At 40.4% G+C, this 25,414-nt stretch overlaps 1 long non-coding RNA gene across 1 annotated transcript; it reads left to right on the top strand.

Moving 5' to 3' along the window:
* The first annotated feature begins 22 nt into the window (after nucleotides 1-22).
* On the top strand, nucleotides 23-22,162 carry LOC109444556 (uncharacterized). The gene is made up of 4 exons (XR_012496466.2): nucleotides 23-160; nucleotides 1,754-1,854; nucleotides 18,269-18,369; nucleotides 19,221-22,162. It is a non-coding gene; the product is annotated as an uncharacterized LOC109444556 (long non-coding RNA).
* Nucleotides 22,163-25,414: the final 3,252 nt, after the last annotated feature.

Raw genomic sequence — 25,414 nt, 5'->3', positions numbered from 1 at the left:
GCTGGTGACGTCAGTAACCGGGGCCGCCGTTGCGGTTTCCGTGGCGACCGGCGCGGGCGTCCCCCCCCACCTCCCCGCGGGAGATGTGGAGATGCTGGCGCAGTGTCCCCGCGACTCCCAGCGCTTCCCGCAGCGCCGCTGCAGGGAGCTGAAGCAGCAGGTACCGTGTGGCTGTCCCTCGGGGCCTGGACCGTGCGGGTGCCCGGGCGCTGGCGGGGCAAGCCGGGCGCCCGAATCCTAGGAGCTCGCCCCGACCCACTGGCCTTCCCGACAATAGCGCTCGCATCCCAGCATCCTCCCAACCCGACCCCAGGGACCAAACCTCCCGTAATCGTGACCTTAGACTGAGTCCCCAACCCCTAACATCTCAGTCTCCACCCTAACACCTCCCTTAACCCACCTCACCTCCAAACCTAAACTTTTAACGCTAACTTTCCACCCACCTCTGCGCCCAACGCCACTCTGTAGCCCCTTTTCCGCCAGCCTTCCTCCAGGGGAAGCTGTCCTTGCTTCATGTGAACAGGAGCGAAATAGGAATAGCGAAAGAAGAGTCCTAATGTGTAAGATTTGATCTAAATAAGAAATAGAAGTAACTCATACGTGAGAAAAGTTAACCTCACGTAATTGCGAAGGAATACGATACCACAGACATTTTAAAATTACAATACTCAGCCCTGCGGAGGGTGACAAAACAGGCACCCACGCTCACACTCTCCAGGGTATAAGGTACAGCATTTTTGGAAAGCAGTTTGTAGCAAATATTCATGCTTTTAGGCTGGGTGATTACATTTCCAAGAATTCATAATAAAAAATAATCATTCCTAATAAAAAATTTGGACATATATATAAATACTGTTCATCCCAGTATTATATTAGAAAAGACTTGATACGACTTACATAATCAGTAATAGGGGAATGGACACGTATGATGGGATAGAAGACTGATTAAAATTTTGTTAAAGAGATTTTAATGTTAGGGAAAATATTTGTGATAAAACGTCAGTTTAGAAAAAATATAAAATTAAACACAGTATTTCAATAATTTTTTTTTTATATGTAGAAAACAGAAGGAAACATGCTAGGGTGGTAACTGGTAGCATGTTGACTGATGATTCTTGTTTCTCTTCATGCCATTTGATATTTTCATAGTTTTGAACACCAAATACATATTGCTTTTAAAAATAAGAAAGTAGGTAGTAATTAATGAGTTGTTAATTTATTTTCTGAAATTCTTATTTCACTTTGCTAATTTTACTTTTCAGTTTTCATATGATCCATTACCAAGTGTTGTTTCCACTAAATAAGATCATTTTGTAATCATTGGTAGACGAGAGATTTACCAAATGCTCATACTTTTTCTAGTTTTGGACTCTTGTTTGAAAAGCACCAAAGATTTGATGGATAAATATCTCTTAAGTGACTCTGTTGGAATTATAGTGGTGGTGCAACAAAAACAAAATAGTCGTCTGGTAGAAATAAAATAAAACTCAATGAGACATTGATTTAAGCTGAGCTTTGACTAGCTGCTTAATATGGTTCTGTACCTAATTTTGAACTTAGTTGGACGTTGAGAGAACCAGGAAATATTTAAGAAGTAAACTACAAAAATTGTTATTAAAACAAAGATGAAACAAAACAAAGTATAACAAGGACTACTCAGCCTGGTAAAGAACTGGCTCAGGAGCCTGTGATACCCGGAATGTCTGGGGAGGTCTCTATGATAGTGTGAACAAATTCCTCCTTGTCCCCGCAGAGGACACCTGAAGTGAAACACGGACCAGATCTCCAGCCTGGTGTCCAGGGGACAAGTAAGAGCCCATCAGGGTCATGCCTGTGATGACTGACTGTCGCCGGGTATGTGAATTTTGTAAATAACAGACGCAAAATTGCAAAAGTAGAGAAGATGCTAGGAAACGTTTTCTTTTCCCATAGTCACTGTTTTATTTCACAACCAAATTAATTTTTTTTACATTTATTTATTTTGACATTTGATATTATTTTATATTAATTTCAGGTATACAGCATAGTGGTTAGACATATATATATATATATATATATATATATATATATATATATATATATATATATATATATATATATAAATTTATTGGGATGACAATTGTTAGTAAAATTACATAGATTTCAGGTGTACAATTCTGTATTACATCATCTATAAATCCCATTGTGTGTTCACCACCCAGAGTCAGTTCTCCTTCCCTCACCATATATTTGATCCCCCTTTACCCTCATCTCCCACCCCCATCCCCCTTACCCTCTGGTAACCACTAAACTATTGTCTGTGCCTATGAGTTTTTGTTTCTCATTTGTTTGTCTTGTTCTTTTGCTGTTTTTGGTTTATATACCACATATCAGTGAAATCATATGGTTCTCTGCTTTATCTGTCTGACTTATTTCGGTTAGCATCATACCCTCAAGATCCATCCATGTTGTCACAAATGTTCCTATAACATCTTTTCTTACTGCCGAATAGTATTCCATTGTGTATATATACCACAACTTCTTTATCCATTCATCTATCGAAGGACATTTTGGTTGTTTCCATGTCTTGGCCACCGTAAACAAAGCTGCAATGAACATTGGAGCACACGTGTCTTTATGGATAAATGTTTTCAGATTTTTTGGGTAGATGCCCAAGAGAGGGATTGCTGGGTCATATGGTAATTCTATTGGTAATTTTTTGAGGAACCTCCACACTGCCTTCCATAACGGCTGCACCAGTCTGCATTCCCACCAACAGTGTATGAGGGTTCCTTTTTCTCCACAGCCTCTCCAACACTTGTTACTATTTGTCTTGTTGATGATAGCCATTCTGACTGGGGTGAGGTGATATCTCATTGTGGTTTTGATTTGCATTTCTCTGATGATTAGTGATGTTGAGCATTTTTTCATGTCTATTTGCCATTTGTATGTCCTCTTTGGAGAAATGTCTCTTCAGGTCATCTGCCCGTTTTTCAATTGGGTTGTTTGTTTATTTGTTGTTGAGTTTCATGAATTCCTTGTATATTTTGGATATTAGCCCCTTATCAGAGGCACTGTTTGCAAAAATCTTCTCCCAATCAGTTGGTTGCTTCTTTATTTTGTCTATGGTTTCTTTTGCTGTGCAGAAGCTTTTAAATTTCATATAGTCCCATTCATTTATTTTAGCTTTTACTTCCATTGCCTTTGGAGTCAAATTCATAAAATGCTCTTTGAACCCAAGGTCCATAAGTTTAGTACCTACGTTTTCTTCTATGCAGTTTATTGTGTTAGGTTTTATGCTTAAGTCTTTGATCCATTTTGAATTAATTTTGGTACATGGTGACAGAGAGCAGTCCAGTTTCATTCTTTTGCACTTGGCTTTCCAGATCTCCCAGCATCATTTATTCAAGAGGCTGTCTTTCCTCCATTGTATGTTTTTAGCTTCTTTGTCAAAAATTATCTGTCCATATTTATTTATAATTTATAATTATCTGAGTTTTATTTCTGAGTTCTCAATTATATTCCATTGGTCTATGTGTCTGTTTTCTGCCAATACCATGCTGTTTTGATTATTGTAGCCCTGTAGTACAAGCTAAAGTCAGGAAGTGTGATACCTCCAGTATTGTTCTTTTTCCTTAAGATTGCTTTGGCTATTTAGGGTCTTTTGTGGTTCCAAACAAATCTGATGATTTTTTTTGCTCTATTTCCTTAAAAAATGCCATTGGGATTTTGATGGGGAGTGCATTAAATCTGTATATTGCTTTGGGTAATATGGCCATTTTAACAATGTTGATTCTTCCAATCCATGAGCACGGAATGTCTTTCCATTTCTTTGTGTCTTCTTCAATTTCTTTCAAAAATGTCTTATAGTTTTCAGCATATAGGTCTTTCACATCCTTGGTTAAGTTTATTCCTAGGTATTTTATTCTTTTTGCTGCAATTGCAAAAGGAATTGATTTTGTATTTCTTTTTCTGAGATTTCATTGTTAGTATATAGGAATGCAATGGACTTTTGTGCGTTGATTTTGTAGCCAGCAACTTTACTGTATTCATTGATTGTTTCTAATAGCTTTTTGGTGGAGTCTTTAGGGTTTTCTATATATAGCATCATGTCATCTGCAAAGAGTGATAATTTAACTTCTTAATTCCCAATTTGGATGCCTTTTATTTCTTTCTCTTACCTGATTGCTCTGGCAAGGACTTCCAACACTGTGTTGAAAAGCAGAGGTGATAGGGGACAGCCCTGTCGTGTTCCTGAACGTAGAGCAAAGGGCTTCAGTTTTTCACCATTAATTATGAGATTAGCTGAGGGCTTGTCATATATGGCCTTTATTATGTTAAGGTATTTTCCTTCTATACCTATTTTATTAAGTGTTTTTAATCATAAATGGATGTTGTGTCTTGTCAAATGCTTTTTCTGCATCGATTGATATAATCATATGATTTTTGTCCTTTATTTTGTTTATGTAATGTATCACATTGATGGATTTGTGGATGTTGAACCATCCTTGTGCCCCGGGGATGAACCCCACTTGGTCGTGATGAATGATCTTTTTAATGCATTGTTGTATTCGATTTGCTAGAATTTTATTTAGGATTTTTGCATCTGTATTCATCAGTGATATTGGTCTGTAATTCTCTTTTTGTGTGTTGTCCTTACCAGGTTTTAGTATCAGGGTAATGTTGGCCTCATAAAATGAGTTAGGGAGTAGTGTCTCTTCTTCAATTTTTTGGAAGAGTTTGAGCAGGATTGGTATTAGATCCTCTTTGAAGGTCTGGTAGAATTCACTAGTGAAGCCATCTGGTCCTGGACTTTTGCTTTTGGGAAGGTTTTGGATGACTGATTCAATTTTGTTACTGGTGATCGGTCTGTTTAGGTTTTCCAGTTCTTCATGGTTCAGCCTTGGAAGGCTATATGTTTCTCAGAACTTGTCCATTTCTTCTAGGTTATTGAATTTGGTGGCATATAGTCCTTCATAGTATTCTTGGATGATCCTTTGTATTTCTGTGGCATCCATGATAACTTCCCCTTTTCATTTCGGATTTAGTTTATTAGTGTCTTCTCTCTTTTTATCTTAGTGAGCCTAGCCAAGGGTTTGTCAATTTTGTTAATCTTTTCAAAGAACCAGCTCTTTGTCACATTAATTTTTTCTATTGTCTTTTTGTTCTCTTTCACTTAGTTCTGCTCTGATTTTTGTTATTTCTTTTATTCTGCTGACCTTGGGTTTCATTTGTTCTTCTTTTTCTAGTTCTTTAAGGTGTAATGTGAGGTTATTTATTTGGGATTTTTCTTGTTTCTTGAGATAGGCCTGTAATGATATAAATTTCCCTCTTAAAACTGCTTTCGCTGCATTCCAAAAATTCTGGTAGGATGTATTTTCATTGTCATTTGTTTCTGTGTATCTTTTGATCTCTCCTCTAATTTCTTCTTTGACCCAGTCGTTTTTTAAAAGTATGTTGTTTAATCTCCATGTATTTGTGTTTTTTCCTGCTTTCTTTTTGCAGTTGATATCCAGTTTCAAAGCCTTGTGATCAGAGAATATGCTTGGTATGATTTCAATCTTCTTAAATTTGCTGAATCTCATTTTATGTCCCAATATATGGTCTATCCTTGAGAATGTTCCATGTACACTAGAAAAGAATGTATAGTCTGATGTTTTAGGATGAAGTGTTCTATATATGTCTATTTTGTCCATTTCATCTAATGTGTCATTTAGGGCTGCTTTTGTTATTTATTTTCTGTTTGGATGATCTATCCATAGCTGTCAATGATGTATTTAAGTCCCCTAGTATAATTGTGTTTTGGTCAATTTCTCTCTTTAGTTTGTTAGTAGTTGCTTGGTATATTTCGGTGCTCCCTGATTGGGGGCATAAATATTGATGACTGTTATGTCTTCTTGTTGTATAGTCCCCTTTACCATTATGAAATGTCCATCTTTGTCTCTTGTTATCTTTTTCACCCTGAAGTCTGTTTCATCTGATATCATGATGGCTACACCTGATTTTCTCTGGGTACCATTTGCTTGGAGTGTCAATTTCCACCCTTTCACTTTGAGTCTATGCTTGTCCTTGTAGCTGAGATGTGTCTCTTGGAGGCAGCATATGGTTGGGTTTAGTTTTTTGATCCAATCTTCTTCTCTGTGCCTTTTTATTGGTGAGTTCAGTCCATTTACATTTAGGGTGATTATTGATATGTGAGGATTTCCTGTCATTCTATCTTTAGTTTTCTGGTAAGGCTGTGTCTCCATTGTTTCTTTGCCTTTTTGTTGTTGTCTATTATTTCTGTGTGGAGGTATTCTATGATGTTTCCCTCTGTTTCTTCTTTTATTACAGTGTATATTTCAGTTCTGGATTTATTTTTGAGTGGTTACCCTTAAATTTATGTAAAAGAGAGTTTGATATTTAGAGTATTCTATTCAGGAGCTTACTTTCTCCATTCCCATATTCCAGTTCAGGCCTTTACTCTCCCCCTTTTCATGTTTTGGTTACCACAAATTGTCCCTGTTGATGGTGGTCGAATAGCCTCCTTTAGTATTTCTTGTAGTGCAGGTCGTGTATTAGAAAATTCCCTCAGCTTCTGTATGTCTGGAAAGGTCTTTATTCCTCCTTCATATCTAAAGGATATCTTTGCTGGATATATTATTCTTGGCTCATGATTTCTCTCTTTCAATAGTTTGAATGTTTGGTTCCACTCCCTCCTGGCTTGTAGAGTTTCTGCTGAAAAATCTGATGATAATCTCATGGGCTTCCTTTGTATGTTACCGTCTTGTTTTCCCTGGCTGCCTTGAGGATTCTTTCTTTGTCGTTGATTTTAGACAGCTTCAATACAATGTGCCTTGGAGAAGGCCTGTTGGGATTGAGGTAATTAGGTGTTCTATTTGCTCTTGGATTCAAGGATCCAGTTCTGTCCACAAGTTTGGGAAGTTCTCATCAACAATTTGTTGGAATATATTCTCCGTTCCCTTCTCTCTTTGTTCTCCTTGTGGTATGCCCATTATTCTTATATTGCTCTTTCTGATGGAGTCAGAAAGTTCTTGAAGAGTTCGTTCATTTCTTTTAAGTCTCAAGTCTCTTTCTTCTTCCAGCTGTGTAATTTCCAGGTTTCTATCTTCGATGTCACTGATTCTTTCCTCCATCTGGTCAATTCTACTACCTAAGCTGGTTATTTCATTCTTAATTTCTTCTATTGAGTTCTTAATCTCCAGAAATTCTATTTGGTTCTTTTTTAAAATTTCAATATCTTTCGTAAAATGCTCATGTTATTCTTTGATTGTGTTTCTGAGTTCATTAAACTGCCTTTCTGTGTTGTCTTGCATCTCGTTGAGTTTTTTCAGAACTGCAATCTTGAATTCTCTGTCATTTAAGTCTCATATTTTCATATTTTTAAGTTCCTTTTCTGGAGACTTTTCACTTTCTTTGTGAGCTGTCTTGTTGCCTTGGTTATTCATGGAAATTACTGATTTATTATTTCTCTTCCTAGATATCTACAAGAGTGGCTTCTGCAACAGGTTGATAGGAAGAGGTCTTTCTTTTGTTTTCCAGTACTTGTTGGTAGAATGTTTTATTTTCTCTCAGACTGCAGCCTTTTTTTCCTCTCTCACACAGTAGTGCTATGTTTCTTCTGCACTATTCCAGCTTCTCACACAATGGGGGGATTCCCTGGGAAACGGGCTTCTCCTCTGTTAATAGTTCACCTGGGTCACAGGGCGCAGTGTCCATGTGGGTATGCGAGAGCTTTTGAATTTCCAAAGCTCTTCCTGCACCAGATTCAGAGCCTGTATGTTTCAGCAGTTCTGTTTACTCCTGCAGGGATCCGCCCAGATAGGTGGGGCCAGGGGCGGGGTGAGTTGTGCGAGATGGCCCAGAGCAATGGCGGCGACCACCACCAGAGCCGGTCCTGCTTCCACAGCTCCCTCCCCTTTGCCGGAACTAGTTGGGCTGCGAATCTGTGTCTGCGGTCCACAGTTCTCAGAACAGCAAATATTCTTTTCTTTTGATCTGACACTGCTACTGTTCCGCTTCTAGCACCGGGGACGTGAGGGCAGGGCGAGCTCTGGGAGGGTAGGGAGAGGGCGGCTAGTCTCAGTGCCTAAGGCTTCCATTCTCTGCTCGGCAGTGAGGGCTTAAACCACTGTTTTCAGCCTTCTTCCCTCAGTCTTTTCTCCAAGGTCTGTGCCGTGAGCATTGGGTTCAGCTGTGTTTTATGCTGTCCCCTCAGCCCTGTGGGCCATAAATGGAGCCCTCGCAGTCTAAGTTCTTCCCTCTCCCGCAGCTGTGGTAGTTCTGGGATGCAGCGAGCTTGGAGCACTGAGCAAGGTCTGCGTCCTGCGCCCGCGCTGCTCTGTCTCTGCACTTCTCCCTCTTCTCCTCCCCCACTCGTGCGATTCGCCCACCTTTAGGTGAATTCAGTAGTGGGCCTCTTCGTCTTGCCTGTCTGCTGCCGGGAGTCCTTTGTGGAGTTATTGTTCAATTAGTTATAATTTCCAGGGGAGCTTTACAGAGGCTCACCTCACGCCGCCATTTTGATGACATCAACATTTATATATTTTAAGAAGTGATTCCCCCTGACCAGTCTACTACCCATCTGACACCGTACATGGTTATTACAATATTATTGCCTGTATTCCTTATGCTATAACCATCACCATGACTACTGTGCAACAACCAACCTGTACTTCTTAATCTCTTCCCCTTTTTCACTTACCTTCAACCCCCCTCCCATCTGGCAAGCATCAAAATATTTTCTGGATCTATGAGTTTGTTTCTATTTTGTTTGTTTATTTTGTTCTTTAGATTCCACATATAGGTGACATCATATTGCATCTTTCTCTGTCTGACATACTCCACTAGGCACAATACCCCCCAGGTCCATCCATACTGCTGCAAATGGCACGAACCCATCCCCTTCCATGGCTAAGCAATATTCCACCTCTTCTTTATCCATTCTTCCATCAACAGACACCTGGGCTGCCTCCACAGCTTGGCCATTGTAAATAATGCTGCAATGAACATATGGATGCGCACATCCCCTCGAAGTAGCATTTGGGTTTCTTCAGATAAATACCCTGAAGTGACATTACTGGGTCCTTCGTTGTCTCTTATTATAGCCTTTGTTTTAAAGTCATTTTGTCTGGTATTGAGTACTCATATCACTACCTCAGCTGTTTATTTTTGTTTCCATTCTCATGAAATATGTTTTTCCCAACCCTTTACTTTCAGTTTGTGTGTGTCTTTCGGTCTGAAGTGAGTCTCTTGTAGGCAGCATATTTAAGGGTCTAGTTTTCTTATCCATTCAGCCACCCTGTCTTTTAATTGGAGCATTTAATCCATTTATATTGAAAGTAACTTTTGATAGACATGTGGTTATTGCCATTTTATTCATATTTTTGTCTTATTTACATCTTAAGAAGTCTAAGATTCCTTGTAATACTGGTTTGGTGGTGATGAACTCCTTTAGCTTTTTCTTGTCTCAGAAGATCTTTATCTGTCCTTCAATTCTAAATGATAGCTTTTTGTTTTGTTTTTTTAACATTTTTTTATTAGTTTCAGGTGCACAAAACAATGTAATAGTTAGATATTTATCATTTATATCCCTCACACAGTGACAACCCCCCTCCCCCCATCCACTACGCCTCTGACATCGTACACAGCCATTACATTTCCACTATCTCTATTCCTAATGCTGTACTCCACTTCATATATATATATATATATATATATATATATATATATATATATATATATATAAATTGTAGTTAACATACATTATTGTTTAACTACATAATTGTAGTTAAAAATATATATATATAATTGTAGTTAACATTCATTATTGTTCAGCTTCAGCTTTGCTGGGTAGAATAATCTTAGTCGTAGGTCCTTGCTTTTCATCACTTTGAATATTTTCTGCCAACTCCTGCAAAGTTTCTGTTGAGAAATCAGCTGACAGTCTTATGGGAGCTCCCTTATAGGTAACTAACTGCTTTTCTCTTGCTCCTTTTAAGATTATCTTTTTGTTTTGTTTTGGAACTGCATCTTTATTTAAATGAAGTATGCCTACACAAGTGTTTCTTTAATAAAGTCATTCATTTGCAAATGTACATGAATGTGGGCATTTTGATATATACTTGATTTTTTTTTAATTATGCATTTAGAGTTGTACTTTCAAACACACACTAAAATATTTTTTCCAAATATTCACATAGCTGTCACAGATATTTTAAAATTGAAGATAAGGCCTTTATTTACTTTGTCTTTTTCACCACCATCCTAATACATATCTTCATTTTTGAGATAACCGCTATTCTCACTTTGGTGTTTATTCTTCTAGACCTTTTTCTTTGCATTTGTACACATAACTATACCCATACTCATAAGAAATTTGTGGTACTATTTTGTGGACTTCTCCCTGCCACCCTTTCATTCTTTTTCTTTTTAAAAATATTTTTATTAAAATATAGCTAACATACAGTATTATATTAGTTGCAGTTATTCAACATTTATGTACCAAAAAAAGTGACCACCATAAGTACAGCAACCATCTGACACTGTACCTTGTTATCACCATATTATTGACTATATTCTCTATGCTATACACTACATCCCCATGACTTATTTGTTTTATACCTGGAGACTTGAACCTCTTATTCCCCGTCACCTCCACCCCTTTTTAATTTTTCAATTACAGTTGACATTCAGTATTATTTTATATTAATTTCAGGTGTATAGCATAGTGATTAGACATTTGTATAATTTAAGCAATGATCCCCCTGACTTGTACCCACCTGGCACTATATTGTTATTACCATGATATTGACTATATTTCCTATGCTTTAGTATACATCCCCATGACTATTTTGTTAAGTATCAGTTTATACTTCTTACTCCCTTCACCTTTTATACCTTGCCCCCCAACCCCCTCCCATCTATCACCCCAACAAATCTCACACCTATCTGACACCATATAGATATTACAATATTATTGACTATATTCCTTATGAAATATCCTATATGCCCCTGACTACTGTGTAACAACCAATTTGTACTTCTTAATCCTTCACCTTTTTTCACCTTGCCCCCAACCCCCTCCCATCTATCACCCCAATAAACCTAGTACCAATATGACAAAATACATATGAGTAGTTATTACAATATTATTGACTATATTCCTTATGCTATACCCTACACCCTCATGATTACTGTGTAACAACCAATTTGTACTTCTTAATCCCTTCCCCTTTTTCACTCACCCCCAACCCCCCTCCCATCTGGCAACCATCAAAATGTTCTCTATATCTATGAGTTTGCTTCTGTTTTGTTTGTTTATTTTGTTCTTTAGATTCCACATATAAGTGACATCACATTGCATCTGTCTTTCTCTGTCTGACACTACACTCAGCACAATTCCCTCCAGGTTCATTCATGCCATCCCAGATGGCAAGAACCCATTCCCTTCCATGGCCGAGCAATACTCCATTGTATATATGTACCACCTCCTCTTTATCCATTCTTCCATACATGGACAGCCAGGCTGCCTCCACATCTTGGCCATTGTAAAAAATGCTGCAATGAACATATGGATGCACACATTCCCGCAAGGTAGCATTTGGGTTTCTTTGGATAAATACCTTGAAGTGGTATTACTGGGTACTTCTTTGTCTCTTGCTATACTTTGTTTTACAGTCTATTTTGTCTGGTATAATTATTGCTACCCCAGCTTTTTTTTTTTTCATTTCCATTTTCATGAAATATTTTTTTCCATCCCTTTACTTTCCATTTGTGTATGTCTTTCAATCTGAAATTAGTCCCTTGTAGGCAGCATATGTAAGGGTCTTTTTTCTTATCCATTCAGCCCTCCTATAGCTTTTGAGTGGAGCATTTAATCTATTTACATTGAAAGTAATTGTTGATAGATATGTAGTTATTGCCATTTTATTATTCGTAATTTTGGTCTTTTTTTTCTTTCCACATCTTAAAGAAGTCCCTCTATCATTCCTTGTAATTGGTTTGGTGATGATGAACTCCTTTAGCTTTTTCTTGTCTGGGAATCTCTTTATCAGTCCTTCGATTCTAAATGATAGTTTTGCTGTGTAGAGTAATCTTAGTTGTAGGTCCTTTCTTTTCATTCTGTTGAATATTTTGTGTGAATCCCTCTGGCCTGCAAAGGTTCTGTTGAGAAGTCAGCTGACAGTCTTATGGGAGCTCCCTTATAAGTTACAAGTTAACTTTCTCTTGCTGCTTTTGAGATTCTCTCTTTGTGTCTTGGTGTGGGCCTCTTTGGGTTCATCTTGTTTGGGGCTCTCTGTGCTTCCAGGGCCTGTATGTCTATTTTCTTTGCCAGGTCAGAAAAGTTTTCTGTCATTATTTCTTCAAATGGGTTCTCAATCCCTTGCTTTCTCTCTTCTCCTTCTGGTACCCTATGATATGAATGTTGTTATGTTTGATGTTATCCCACAGGTCTCTTACACTACCCTCATTTTTTTTGGATTCTTTTTTCTTTTTGCTGTTCTGATTGGGTGTCTTATGCTACTTTGTCTTCCAAATTGCTTATTCGATCCTCTGCTTCATCTAGTCTGCTGGTGATTCCTTCTAGTGCAATCTTCATTTCAGTTATTTTTCACTTCTGACTGGTTCTTTTTTATGGTTTCTATGTCCTTTTTTATGCTCGCTGTCTCTTTATTGAAGTTCTTACTAAGTTCCTTGCTCATCCTTAAGACAATTGTTTTGAACTCTGTCTTTAGTAGGTTGCTTGCCTTCATTTTGTTTAGTTCTTTTTCTGGAGTTTTGTCGTGTTCTTTCATTTGGGATGTATTTCTCTGTTTCCTCATTTTGGCTGCCTCTCTGTTTTTATGTAGTGGGTAGATCTGCTATGTCCCCCAGTCTTGTCCAGGTGACCTTATGTAATAGGTGCCCTGTGGAGCCCAGTGGCACAGTTTCCCTCATCACCTGCACTGGGTGCTCCAGGAGTTTCCCTGTGTTGGTCATGTGTGCTCTTCAGTTATAGTTGAGCCTTGATTGCTATTGGCCCATCAGTGGGTGGGACTGACCCTCAGGCTGATGGACTGTGGGATTGGGCCACATCCACAGCTTATGGGCTGCTGTGTGGGGGGCTTACCCCACTGAGTGGGATTTGCCTCAGTGGGCTCTGGTGCCTGTTGAGACCACCCTTTGTGTGTGCCACTTGTGGGGCTGATTGGGTGGTGCTCTGCATAGCTAACTTCCAAGTATGTTGTTCTGGGTCCTCTTGGGAGGGGCTCCCATGCAGGCCCAGGCCACCTACTATCTGTGACCAATGGGGGCTACCTGGTAAAAGCTACAAAGTGATCCACAGTGTTCACTGACTGTGCTAACCCTAGAGGAGTGTGGGGGAGGCCACGCTGTGAACCAAGGATGTCTGCCACCAATACCAGGCCTGGGGTATCTCCGCAAAATGCATGGAGACCCCAAGGCTTGCTGCCACCTTCCAGCTCCCTTAAGTTTCAGCCACTGATAGAGCCTCATGCAGTATGCAAGTTGGGTGAGGCAGGGTCTCAGGGAGTCACTAGAGTGGGAAGGGTCATGGTCACCAGGTTAATGCAAATGCTGGTGTGGTGCCAGTGCTGCACTTGAAGCTACTCAGCAAAAGTCTCAGAGCACACTGAGGCCAGTTACCACCTGCCTGGGGTCTCTCTGACTCTGATAGCTTTCTAAGAAAGAGCACAATGCAGGGAGGGTTGGCTGCTCACAAGAAAGTGCCTCCAGTGTTGGGGGAGTTGAGTGGGGTGGGGTCTCAGTGAGTCAGCAGTGTGGAGCTGCGGAGCTCACTAGACCCATCAGATTCAAATTTGGACATAAGTGTAGGGAGCCGGCTCAACACCAGAAAGATGGTGCCTGCCTGCCGGCTGCACAGGAGCAGGACCCCACACAGGGAAAATGCTGACTGTCCTCCAGCTGTCCTCCTGAAGCCACACAACTCAGCCTGTCCCCCTTATGTCTCTGACACCCCCCAAGTCACCGTCCCTCCACCGGACACAGGGTGAGTGCATGCGAGCGAATGAGTCTATGTGCTGGCCCTTTAAGAAGACACTTGGGTTTCCTGCCACCTTCTGTCCCACCCGGATGATTGGAATCCCCACTATTTTTCACAGCCAGATATTGTGGGGGCTCTTCTTACTGGCACCAGTACTCTGGGTTGGGGAAGCCAGTGTGGGTCTGGGGTCCCTTGCTTCCCTGGGGGGAACTTCCATGACCGAGATATCCCTCCTGGTTCTCATCTGCCACACAGAGGTTTGGGGTTAGCCAGTTTCACATCTCTGCCCCTCCTACCAGTCTCAATATGGCTTCTTCTTTATATCTATAGTAATAAAACTTCTGTTCAGGGAGATTTCAGATGGTTCTCCAGGATGATTGTTCTATAATTTAGTTGTAATTTTACTTTGTTCATGGAAGGAAGCAGCCACAGTGTTTATCTATTCTGCCATCTTGGATCTCCCAAGATTCTCTTTTTATCTTTAACCTTTGGCATTTTAATTATGATGTGTCTTGGTGTGGGCCTCTTTGGGTTCATCTTATTTGGAACTCCTGGCACTTCCTGGGCTTGTATGTCTATTTCCTTCACCAGGTTAAGGAAGTTTCTGTCATTATTTCTTCAAGTAGGTTTTCATTCCTTGCTCTCTCTCTCTTTTCCTTCTCATACTCCCCTGATGTGAAAGTTGGTATGCTTGGTGTTGTCTCAGAGGCCCCTTAAACGATCCTCATTTTTGGGGGGCTGGGGAAATTCTTTTTTTCTTTTTGCTGTTCTGATTGGGTGTTTTCTGTTACCTTATCTTCCAAATTGCTGATTTGAACCTCTGCTTCATCTAATCTACTCTTGATTCCTTCTAATGTATTCTTCATTTCAGTTATTGTATTCTTTATTTCTGACTGGTTCTTTTTTATATTTTCTATCTCCATTTTTATGTTTCCTATCTCTTTGTTCACGTTCTCACTGAGATCATTGAGCATCCTTACAACCAGTGTTTTGAACTCTGCATCTGGCAGATTGCTTATCTCCATTTTGTTTAGTTTTTTTGTTTTGTTTTGTTTTGTTTTTTTTCTGGAGCTTTATTCTGTTCTTTTATTTGGGACACATTTCTTTTTATCCCCATTTTGACTGCCTTCCTGTGTTTGTTTCTATGTATTAGATAGAGCTGCTTTATCTCCTGGTCTTAGTAGAGTGGCCTTAGATAGTAGGTGTCCTGGGGGATTCAGTGGCACAGTCTTTCTGAGCTGGGTGCTCAAGGTGTGTCCCTTGTATGGGTTGTGTGTGTCCTCCTTGTTGTAGTTGAGACTTGACTGCTGTTTTCATGTTAATGGGAAGGATTGACCCTCGGGCTGATTGGTTGTGAGGATTGGCCTTGACTACAGTGGAGGAACTGTTGTGTAGGGGCTGACCTTATGGAGCAGGATTCACTTTAACAGGGGTCTGGTGACTTCCCAGTTTGTCCTTTGGGTTTGTCATCTGTGAAGATGGCCTGGTGGTGGTCCAGCAGAGTCTGAAGCCAGGCACTGGTTGTGCTGGCCTGGGGGCTGCCACCTGTGCCCTGCACAGGGCCCCCTGGCATGAGCCATAGAGTGATCCACAAAGGCCTTTCACCTCTGTTGGGCTTGCAGGTACCTTGAGAGGCCAAGCTACAAACCAAAGCCAGCTGCCTCTAGTGCCAGGCTTGCAGCTGTTTAGCAAGCAGCATGCCAAAGCCAGATGCTGTTTATTTGGGGTTTGTGAACCTGCAAAAGATTGTAGGAAAGTCCGAAGAATGAGCCATGGCATGCCTTTTGTATGGAAAAGCCACTGGAATTAGCTCGGGTGGGCCTGCAAGTTGGGTGAAGCAGGATCTCAGGGAATCACTAGGGTGGGGCAAACAGTGTTAGCCAGGTTAATGGAGACTCAGCTGTGGTGCCTGCCTGCATTTGCACATTGGGTGGGGGGCGGGCTCAACAAAGAAACAATGGCTGCTACCAGCTCCTCTGACCATCTGGGAGAAAGCTGCCCCTCCAGCCTTCACTCTGCAGCCAGACAATTCAGTTTCTTCCTGTATGTCCCTGGTGCCTTTCAAGCAAGCAGCTGACCCAGCGCTAGAGCTCAGAGCAAGTGAGTCTGAAAGCAAGTCCATACCTGGCCCCTTTAAGAGGAATGCCTGGGACTTCAGCATCCCTCCATCTCACTCAGCCACAATCTCCACTGGTTTTCACAGCCAGAAGTTTATGGGGAATTCTCTTCCCAGCACTGGAACCCTGGGCTGAGGAAGGGCTGAGAGCCCTCGCTCCTCAGGGGGTACCTCTGCAGCCCGGATATCCCTCCCAATCTTCAATGGCCACACATGAGTGTGGGACCAGTCTGTTCCACATCTCCACCCCTCCTACCAGTCTTGAGGTGGCTTCTTTTTATATCCTTAATTGTAGGGCTTCGGTTAAGCTAGACTCAGGTGATTCTCAATGGTGGTTGTTTTGTAGTTTAGTTGCAAATTTTGAGGTGGTTGTGGGAAGAGGTGATCACAGCATTTACCTACTCCACCATTTTGACTGGAAGTAAGTATCTTGCCTTTGGATGTCTGTTTCCTATGTTTGTAGAGAACATCATGGATTTTGGTTTTGAATTTTATTCCTTTCTAGGAAAATAAAGGAGAATTATTTTTGCAGGGAATCAGTTTTGAGCAAGTTACTTCTTACAAGCATATCTTGCTCCTTCACAGCTGGCTTCAGAGATCTCATGTGGGATGCTAAGACAAGCACTATAATTACAGTTACTACCAGTATAGGATTGTGACTTTTCCAGATTGTGTCATGGTTGCAAGCATAACAATAACATGTAAATTGATTAATGCATTATGCAAAACATCAAACACTCGGTAGTTTCATAGCCAACACAAAACTTGGGTTTGTTACTGTGACTTTACCTAGTTTCCCTTTGTTGCTCTCTTCTCCTATTGTTACAGATGAAATAATACTATGTACCTATCTTAATCGTTCTTTGCCCCAATTTCTTCTTCTGTGAAAAGGGAATAATAATAATACTTCTAACAGGATTCTTGTGAAAATTACATCATATGTATGAAGGAGCTGAGAACAGTGTCTGGCTCATGATGATAACTCAGGAAATGTTAACTGGTACTATTATTAGTCGTAGTAGGAGTAATATTATTTTAATTAAGTAGGATTGAGGATTGGCAGTACTTTATGATTATACTTCTTTGGGGATAGCTTAGAGTAAAGGATTCCTGTATCCCAGTATTTGAAGTAGGAAATACTCTTGATATCTATTTCTATTCTGCAACTTTTTAGCAGATGTAAACCACATCAGAGCATATAACTCCCCATCCTTTTTACCTTCTATTTTTAATCTCTTCCTCACCCAGAGCCTCAAGGGAAGAATAAGAGGACCCAGTGTGGTCAGGTTTTGTGGGGAGGAGTGGCGCAGAATTTTAGTGTCCTTTTCCCTGTCAACATGAGCATTGTCTGGAACCTTGTTTGTATTAAGTATCTTTCATTGCAAGTCAACAAAGATGTTGTATTTGGTCTGTTTCAAGTACTAATACTGGAATAAGTGTCATTTAATTTTATGTACTTGTACCCAGAGAACTAAATATTCAGCTTCCATTCCTTACATTGAAAAGGTAACAAGCTTTTACGTGTTGTCTTATTTTTTCAATGATCTAAGTTATTTAAATGGAAAGGCCCATGACCGTAAAGCAAGGTATTCAGAATTGAAGATGTTCTTAAATAAGAAACTAGAGTGCCAATTTATTTATTGATGTTCTGAACTATACCTGTGAAGTAGAACTGAATATACACTTCCAGTGGTAAGTGCATTCTCTCTGTCAAAACACCTGTATAAGAAGCCAAGGAACAGTGTAAACAAATGCTTGGAATTAAACCAAGGAGGAGTTAGCTGGATACTACGAATGCAGGTAGTGACCGTTCACACTGCCGCACACTGTGGAGGAATGATTGTGAAGGAGCCTGCAGCACCATGATTCCATGGTCAGGTTTCACATTTCATCTGATTGTACTGACTGTTCATCACAATGTTTATGTTTGCCCCCAAAATACAAATATTTCAAAGACAAATATGTATGAAAAATTCACCTAAAGTTTTGACTTAAACTGAACATGCTATTGACACTTTTCTTGTGGGTGTATATTTGTGTGTAAAATGTTTCCTTTTGTTCTTATTTGATGTACATTTTCTTAAGTATTTATAAAAGATGCTTTGAAAATGAATTTGTCTTATAAATCATAAAAGTAAACCTTCTTTTGTAACTAATTTCTCACTTAGATTAGGTTGAGACCAAGTGGTGTTTCATTGATTGTGCCCCTCGGGAGTGAGCATCCAGGTTCTCAGCAGACACCCCACCTTCATCGTTTGATGGCAGTAAGGTGAGCTCACTGAGGAGGACACTGGTTCACATCAGGATGGAAAATGTTTTGTTCGTGCTACATGCTAAACATGTACTGCATGGGGTCCATCTGTTTCTGTGTCTCTCAGTTTCTCCCTTTCATTGTGTGTATATGTGTGTGTGTGTGTGTGTGTGTGCGTGCGTGCACGTGCCCACACATGTGCACGCATGTGTACTAATATGTGGTAGGGTGCAAACCACATGGGTTCTGTTGATATAGGCTTAACTCCTGGCTCTTGCAGTTGCTAAGTATGTGATGTTGGCATACATATTGCAGTTAACTCCTCTAAGCTTTAGATTTTTCACTTATAAAAAGGTGCTGATGCCTGTCTTCTAGTATTGTATACAATTCAGGTCTTAAGTGCACAGTGTCACACTCTTGACAAATGTACTCCCCTGTGTAACCAACACCCCTGTCAGGATGTGGACATTACCCTCACCTTACAACGTTTCTTGTGTCCTTTTCCTTTTTTTTTTCACTTTAATAATTATTTTTATTTTATTTTTTTAATTTATTTTTTAAATTTATTGGGGTGACAATTGTTAGTAAAATTACATAGATTTCAGGTGTACAATTCTGTATTACAGAATTGTAATCCCATTGTGTGTTCACCACCCAGAGTCAGTTCTCTTTCCATCACCATATATTGGATCCCCTTTACCCTCATCTCCCACCCCCCACCCCCCTTACTCTCTGGTAACCACTAAACTATTGTCTGTGTCTATGAGTTTCTGTTTCTCATTTGTTTGTCTTGTTCTCTTGTTGTTTTTGGTTTATATACCACATATCAGTGAAATCATATGGTTCTCTGCTTTTTCTGTTCACTGCAGCTTTGTTTACAGTGGCCAAGACATGGAAACAACCAAAATGTCCTTCGATAGATGAATGGATAAAGAAGTTGTGGTATATATACACAATGGAATACTATTCGGCTGTAAGAAAAGATGATATAGGAACATTTGTGACAACATGGATGGATCTTGAGAGTGTAATGCTGAGCGAAATATGTCCTTTTCCATTTTACACCTCCATGATTCCTAAGAGAATGTTTTTCACCCAGTACCAAAGAAAGAATTTGAATACTCTTTAAAATTTAATTGATCTGTTTGTGAGCTACAACTTAAACACTGCTTAGGTGGAAATTAATAACTTTAATTGCATATACTAGACAAGAAGAAAGATTTAAAATCGTGTTCTGGGCTGGCCTAGTGGCTCAGGTGGTTAGAGCTCCATGCTCCTAACTCCGAAGGCTGCAGTTCGATTCCCACATGGGCCAGTGGGCTCTCAACCACAAGGTTGCCAGTTCAACTACTCGAGTCCTGCAAGGGATGGTGGGCAGTGCCCCCTGCAACTAAAATTGAACACGGCACCTTGAGTTGAGCTTCGGCTGAGCTCCCGGATAGCTCAGTTGGTTGGAGTGCATCCTCTCAACCACAAGGTTGCCGGTGTGACTCCCGCAAGGGATGGTGGGCTGTGCCCCCTGCAACTAGCAACGGCAACTGGACCTGGAGCTGAGCTGCGCCCTCCATAACTAAGACTGAAAGGACAACAACTTGAAACTGAACGGCACCCTCCACAACTACGATTGAAAGGACAACAACTTGACTTGGAAAAAAAAAAAAAAAAGACCTGGAAATACACAGTGTTCCCCAATAAAGTCCTGTACCCCTTCCCCAATAAAATCTTTTTTTAAAAAAATTGTGTTCTAAGCTATCAACTCAAAAGGCTAAAAAAGGAAAAGTGAGTTAAACAGGAAGGAAATAGAATGGAAGAAATAAGGAACAGAAATTAATGAAATAGAAAATAGATAAACAAAAGAGAAAATCAAAACAGGCAAAAGTTTATTTTTTGAAACGATTAGTAAAATTGAGAGATGCCTAGTAAAACTAGTCAATAAATTTTAAAAAGGGATAGAGAAGGAAAACAAATGATCAATATCTGACATGAACATGGAAGCCTCCCCACAGGTCTCGCACACATTAAGAGGACAATTAGGGATATTATAAACATCTTTATGCCAATAAATTTGATAGCATAGACAAATTCCTTGAAAATCCATAATTTACTGAAACTAATACAAGAAAAAATAGAAATTTAAATGACCTCTGTTAAAGAAATTGAAACTTCCAACAAAGGAAACTCTAGGACCAGTAGCCTTCACTGGTGAATCCCTCCCAACATTTAAGGAAGAAACAATACCAGTAGTACACACACTCTTCCAAAGAATAGATAAAGAGGAAATGCTTCCCAACTCATAAGGCCAGGAAAAACATGATTCCAAAATATGACAAGACATAACAAGAAAGAAAAATTACAAGACTAATATCCCTCATGAGTATCAAAACTAAAATCCTAAACAAAATATTAGCAAATTGAATATCACGACTAATTAGGGAATACTGAATTTGAATTCCAGGAATGCAAATGCATGCACATGTGTAACCGACATTTAACATTTAAATATGGATCATTGTAATATGCCATATTAACAGAACTAAAGAAGAAAAATTGTATGGTCAGCTCAATTGATATAGAAAAAGTACTTGACAAACTTCAAGACCCATTCATGACTTTGTAAAAATTCTCAACAAACTAGGAACAGAAGGGGACTTCCTCACATTGCTAAAGGGTAACAAGAGAAAACTAAAGTTAGCATCATCATACCTAACGGTGAAATACTCAACACTTTCTCCCTAAGATCAGGAACAAGACAAGGATGTCCAAGAAATAAACAGGTAACTCCATTTTTTAAATGGGCAAAAGACTGAACAAACACTCAAAAAAAGAAAATATGTGAAAAACCAAGAGGTATATAAAAAAGATACTCAACATATAATAAGTCATCAGGGAAACACCATAGGCTACTTACAAGAAACGTCCCTTAAATATAATACTATGGGCAGGCTAAAAGCAGAAGGATGGAAAAAGGTAGCGCCCTCAAAAGATATTACTATCAGACAAAGTAACCTTTAGAACAAGGACAATTACCAGGAATGAAGAGGTACACTGCATGATAAAAGTGACAATTCACCAAGAAGACATAACAATCCTAAATGTATGTATACCTAACATCAGAGCTTCCATACGGGAAGTAAACATTGACACAATGAAAGGAGAAATGGGCAAAGCCACAGTTATGGTTGGAAACTTGAACACGTCTCTCTCCGTAATCTACAGAACCAGCAGACAGAAAATTAGTAAGGACATAAAGGGACTGAATGACACCATTAACAAGCTGGATCTAATTGTCTTTTGTACAATACCTCACCCCAAAATAGTAAATCCTCATTCTCTTCAGTGCACATGGAACATTCAGCAAGCTAGGGGAACCTGAACAAATTCAAAGGACTGAAATCATGCACTGGCTGGCTTTTGATCACATGAATGGAGTTACAAATCAGTTACAGATAGCTGGAGAAATCCTTAAATATTTGGAAATGAAACAACAAGTTGTAAATAATCAAAGGGTTAAAAGGAAATTTCAAGGGAAATTAGAAAAGATTTTGAACTGAACACAAGAGAAATGTGTGCAATCTGTGGGACCTGGGCTGAAGCACTGCTCAGAGGGACGTTGATGGCAGCAGGTGCTCACTGCAGAGAGGTCTCCAGTGGGTGCTTGGCCCCCTGAGGGGGAGGCAAGGCTTGACTTGAGGTCTGAGGGGTGAGCAGGCCTTAGGAGGTGAAGACAAGGGAAGGAGCAGGCCGAAGGAGCAGCACAGGTGACGTTTTGGAGGGAGGGACTTGGGAAGTGGGAGGCTAGTGTGGCTGAGTGGGCAGAGAGAAGGACAATGCAGATTGGGGTGAAACAGGAGACGTCGGGGCAAGGGGGGCACAATGTAAGCCGTGGTGTGAGGGGGCTTTGTCTTCACCCTAAAAACAGAGGAGTACTGGGGGAAGTCACGTGATTTAGACTTATGTTTTGGGAAGATGTCTGGCTCCTCTCTGGAAGTGGATTAGAGGGGACAGAAGAGGCATGAGCAGACCATGGGGGGTCATGGCACAGTGTGGTGCTCAAAGTGTTGCCTTCAAGAAAAACTCTGGGGCCACCCTGGTGCCACCGTCTGCTAAGTGTGGGACACTGACCAGAGGCCTGGACCTTGTTCTCACATCTCTCAGGGTCAGTGTGAGGAATAAATGAGGTAACACAGTGTGGGGACAGAGTCCCAGAGAGCAGTTTCCAGGCTCTCAGCCTTGAGTGGGAAGGTGCTGGCTCGGGTGGTGAATGACCATCAACTGTGATTGGTTGGCCATCAGCTGTAACCAGTTAGCCAGTTGGCTACTGATGTAACTGCAGGGCTGCGTTGATTGGTTGGTTGGTTGGCAGGCAGAGAAGTGAATGGCGGACTGCGGATCGTGTGGCTACTACTGCGTGTGTCTCCCCCAGCCTCCAGTGAGACTATAGTGATATGACTCCCCTACCTATGGCTCCGTGGGTGTTCCTTTTTGGCCTAGCCATATCCTGGGTTCTTATGTGGGGAGCGGGACCAGAGGCCCCGCTGGCAGCCCCAGACAACACATGGCGCAGCGAGCAGCGTCTCCTGCACGACACACAGATAAAGCCCTTAGAGCGATGCATGGAGCATAGTACGTGTGCGAGAGACGATGACAGATAGGGAAGTGGAGGTGGAGAAGAGAGAAGTAACAACCAGCACAGTTTGGTGATGGATTGGAAATGGCGGGTGAGGGAGAGCGGGTGTCAGTGGTGGTGACATTCAGTGAGATCGGGAACACCGGAAGCAGCTCACGCCTGGAGAAGCTTGTGGATCTAGCTCACTCACACCAGGTGTACTCCTCACTCGTGCGAGGAGAGTGCCTGCCTTCCTTTCATCAGAACTGGGAGGCAGTAGATGATCTTGTCATTACCATGATCCTGCTTCACGGCCACTCTGCACAAAACCACCTCCACAGAGGAGCCAGTAGGTGTCGTCAGTGGCCCAGCAAGCAAGAGCAGCCATTTCCTAGGGTCTGGTTTCAGACTCTGCTATACCTCCCTGTTCTCATAGATGAGAACATCAAACAAAGATTGGAATTTTATCTTGAATAACATATCAAAATGATAGAAGTTATTTTACATAAAGATAATAGAAGTGTATTTATGAAACTAATTTATGTCAACTTTCCTGAGAAATTATAGAACAAATACTCATGCTATTTACTTAAAAGTGCTTCTTTAATACATCTAAGCCTCATTACAAATAAAAAGCATTTTTATAAAACTAATTAACAAGACACTGTTTCCAGTAACAGCTGAGTAAGGTCCCCACAGAACAACTTGCCCAGCGGTCACAACTGTAAATTCTGGGTGACATACAAAAAGCAGCTTTCTGAAAGTCCTGAAAACACCCAGAAGCAAGTGGACACTGGGAGAGGTCTGGAGTCGTTAGTCCACTGGGGTTTTCTCTCTTTATTTCCTCTTTTTAGCTCCTCTGTTTCTTTTTCCTGCCTTGGTGTGTGTTACTTGAACATTTCTTAGCTCTCCATTCTGAATTTTCTATGCTGTTGTTGAGTGACTCCCTCTGTACGGCTCCTGTGGTTGCTCCCCTTGTCACTTGTATGTACATGACTCACCACAGTCTACTGGTGTCACCTTTCCAGTTTGAGTCACGTAGGGAAACCTTACTTCCCTTTAATTGTCCTTGCCCTCTCTCCTTTATAATATAATTATCTTAAATGTTTCCCATACATACATTGAGAACCACATCAGACATGGTTATAATTCTTGCGTAGAATATCGAGCATAATTTAGAAAACTCAAGAGAAAATGTGTTGTACTTGCCCTTATTTTTATTCTTCCCATTGTTCTTCCTTCCTTCCTGATGTTCAGACATGCCTTCTTTTCTCATGTCCTTCCTATTTAGAGAATGTCCATTAATGATTCTTTTTGGGAAGGCCTGCTGGCTGCAGACTCTCTTAGTTTTTCTTTGTCGGAGAATGTCTCATTCCACTCATTCCTGAAGGGTATTTTCACTAGATACAGAATTCTGGGTTGGCGACTCTTTCCTTTGGCACTTGACAAACATCTTGCCACTTTCTCCTGGCCTCTGGTTTGTGATGAGAACACTGTCACTTGAATTGGCCCCCATCAGGTAATTGTTTCTCTCTTGCTACTTTCCAGATGTTTGTGTTTAGTTTTCAGAAGTTCATGTCACATCTTGGAGTGGATTCCTCAGCTTGTCCTATTTGAGGTTTGTTCAGTTTCTTCAATCTGTAGGCTGGAGTCTTTTGCCAAATTTGGGGAGTTTTCAGCCAGTATTTTCTCTCTAGCACTTTTCAGCTGCAAACTCTCCTGTCGTCCAGAGCTCAGAATAAATAAGAAGCCGTCACACATTAGACAGCAGGTGATAATCAGGAGTTTGCTCTCCAGAAGTCCAGGTTGACAATATATATTATTATAGGAAGAGTTTAAGTTAGCTCATACACATTAGGTGTTGGAGGTAATGGGGCTTTCTTTATGAGTATGTGCAAAACTCCTGGCTGCCCATAAGCTACTCCTAGATGCCTACCAGTGCTGACTTAGAGGGCAGAGAATTGAATTTGACTTAATATGTCATGTTCAGGATAATTTCCAATTACTTTAAAGTGGCGTTTTACAAATGCTATACTGAAATATTTTTATTGAAAACAAAAATTTTGTTATCTGTTCCTTTGGAAGATACCGATTTTGGCCATGACTTTATAGAATTTGGACTCTACATTTTTTGCTCCTACTGTTTTATGTTTATAATTCACTGTTTTATGTATATTGTAGGACTAACTTCTTGTAGTAGCATTTGATGAGATTAGATTGCAGGAAGGCTATGACTCAAGGGCCTAGACATCTTGGAGGAGATGGAAACTTCTGAGTATCTGAGCTGTTAGCATTGTCTACAGGCAGGGTAATGAGCTACTCATGAAATGCTCTTACGGGTCACATTTCTTAAAAGATCATTTGTACTTGAAATTTCACTTACTTTTCTGGTAAACCTATCTCAGATATTAAATATTTCACTTACTGTAGTTCATTACTAGCACAAAGATCTGAGTC

Source organism: Rhinolophus sinicus, chromosome 2 (assembly GCF_057876585.1).
Source record: "Rhinolophus sinicus isolate RSI-liver-muscle chromosome 2, RSI-T2T, whole genome shotgun sequence".
Classification (NCBI taxonomy): Eukaryota; Metazoa; Chordata; class Mammalia; order Chiroptera; family Rhinolophidae; genus Rhinolophus; species Rhinolophus sinicus.
Note: the sequence above shows the minus strand (reverse complement) of the source record. Positions and strands in the feature narration are given on the sequence as shown.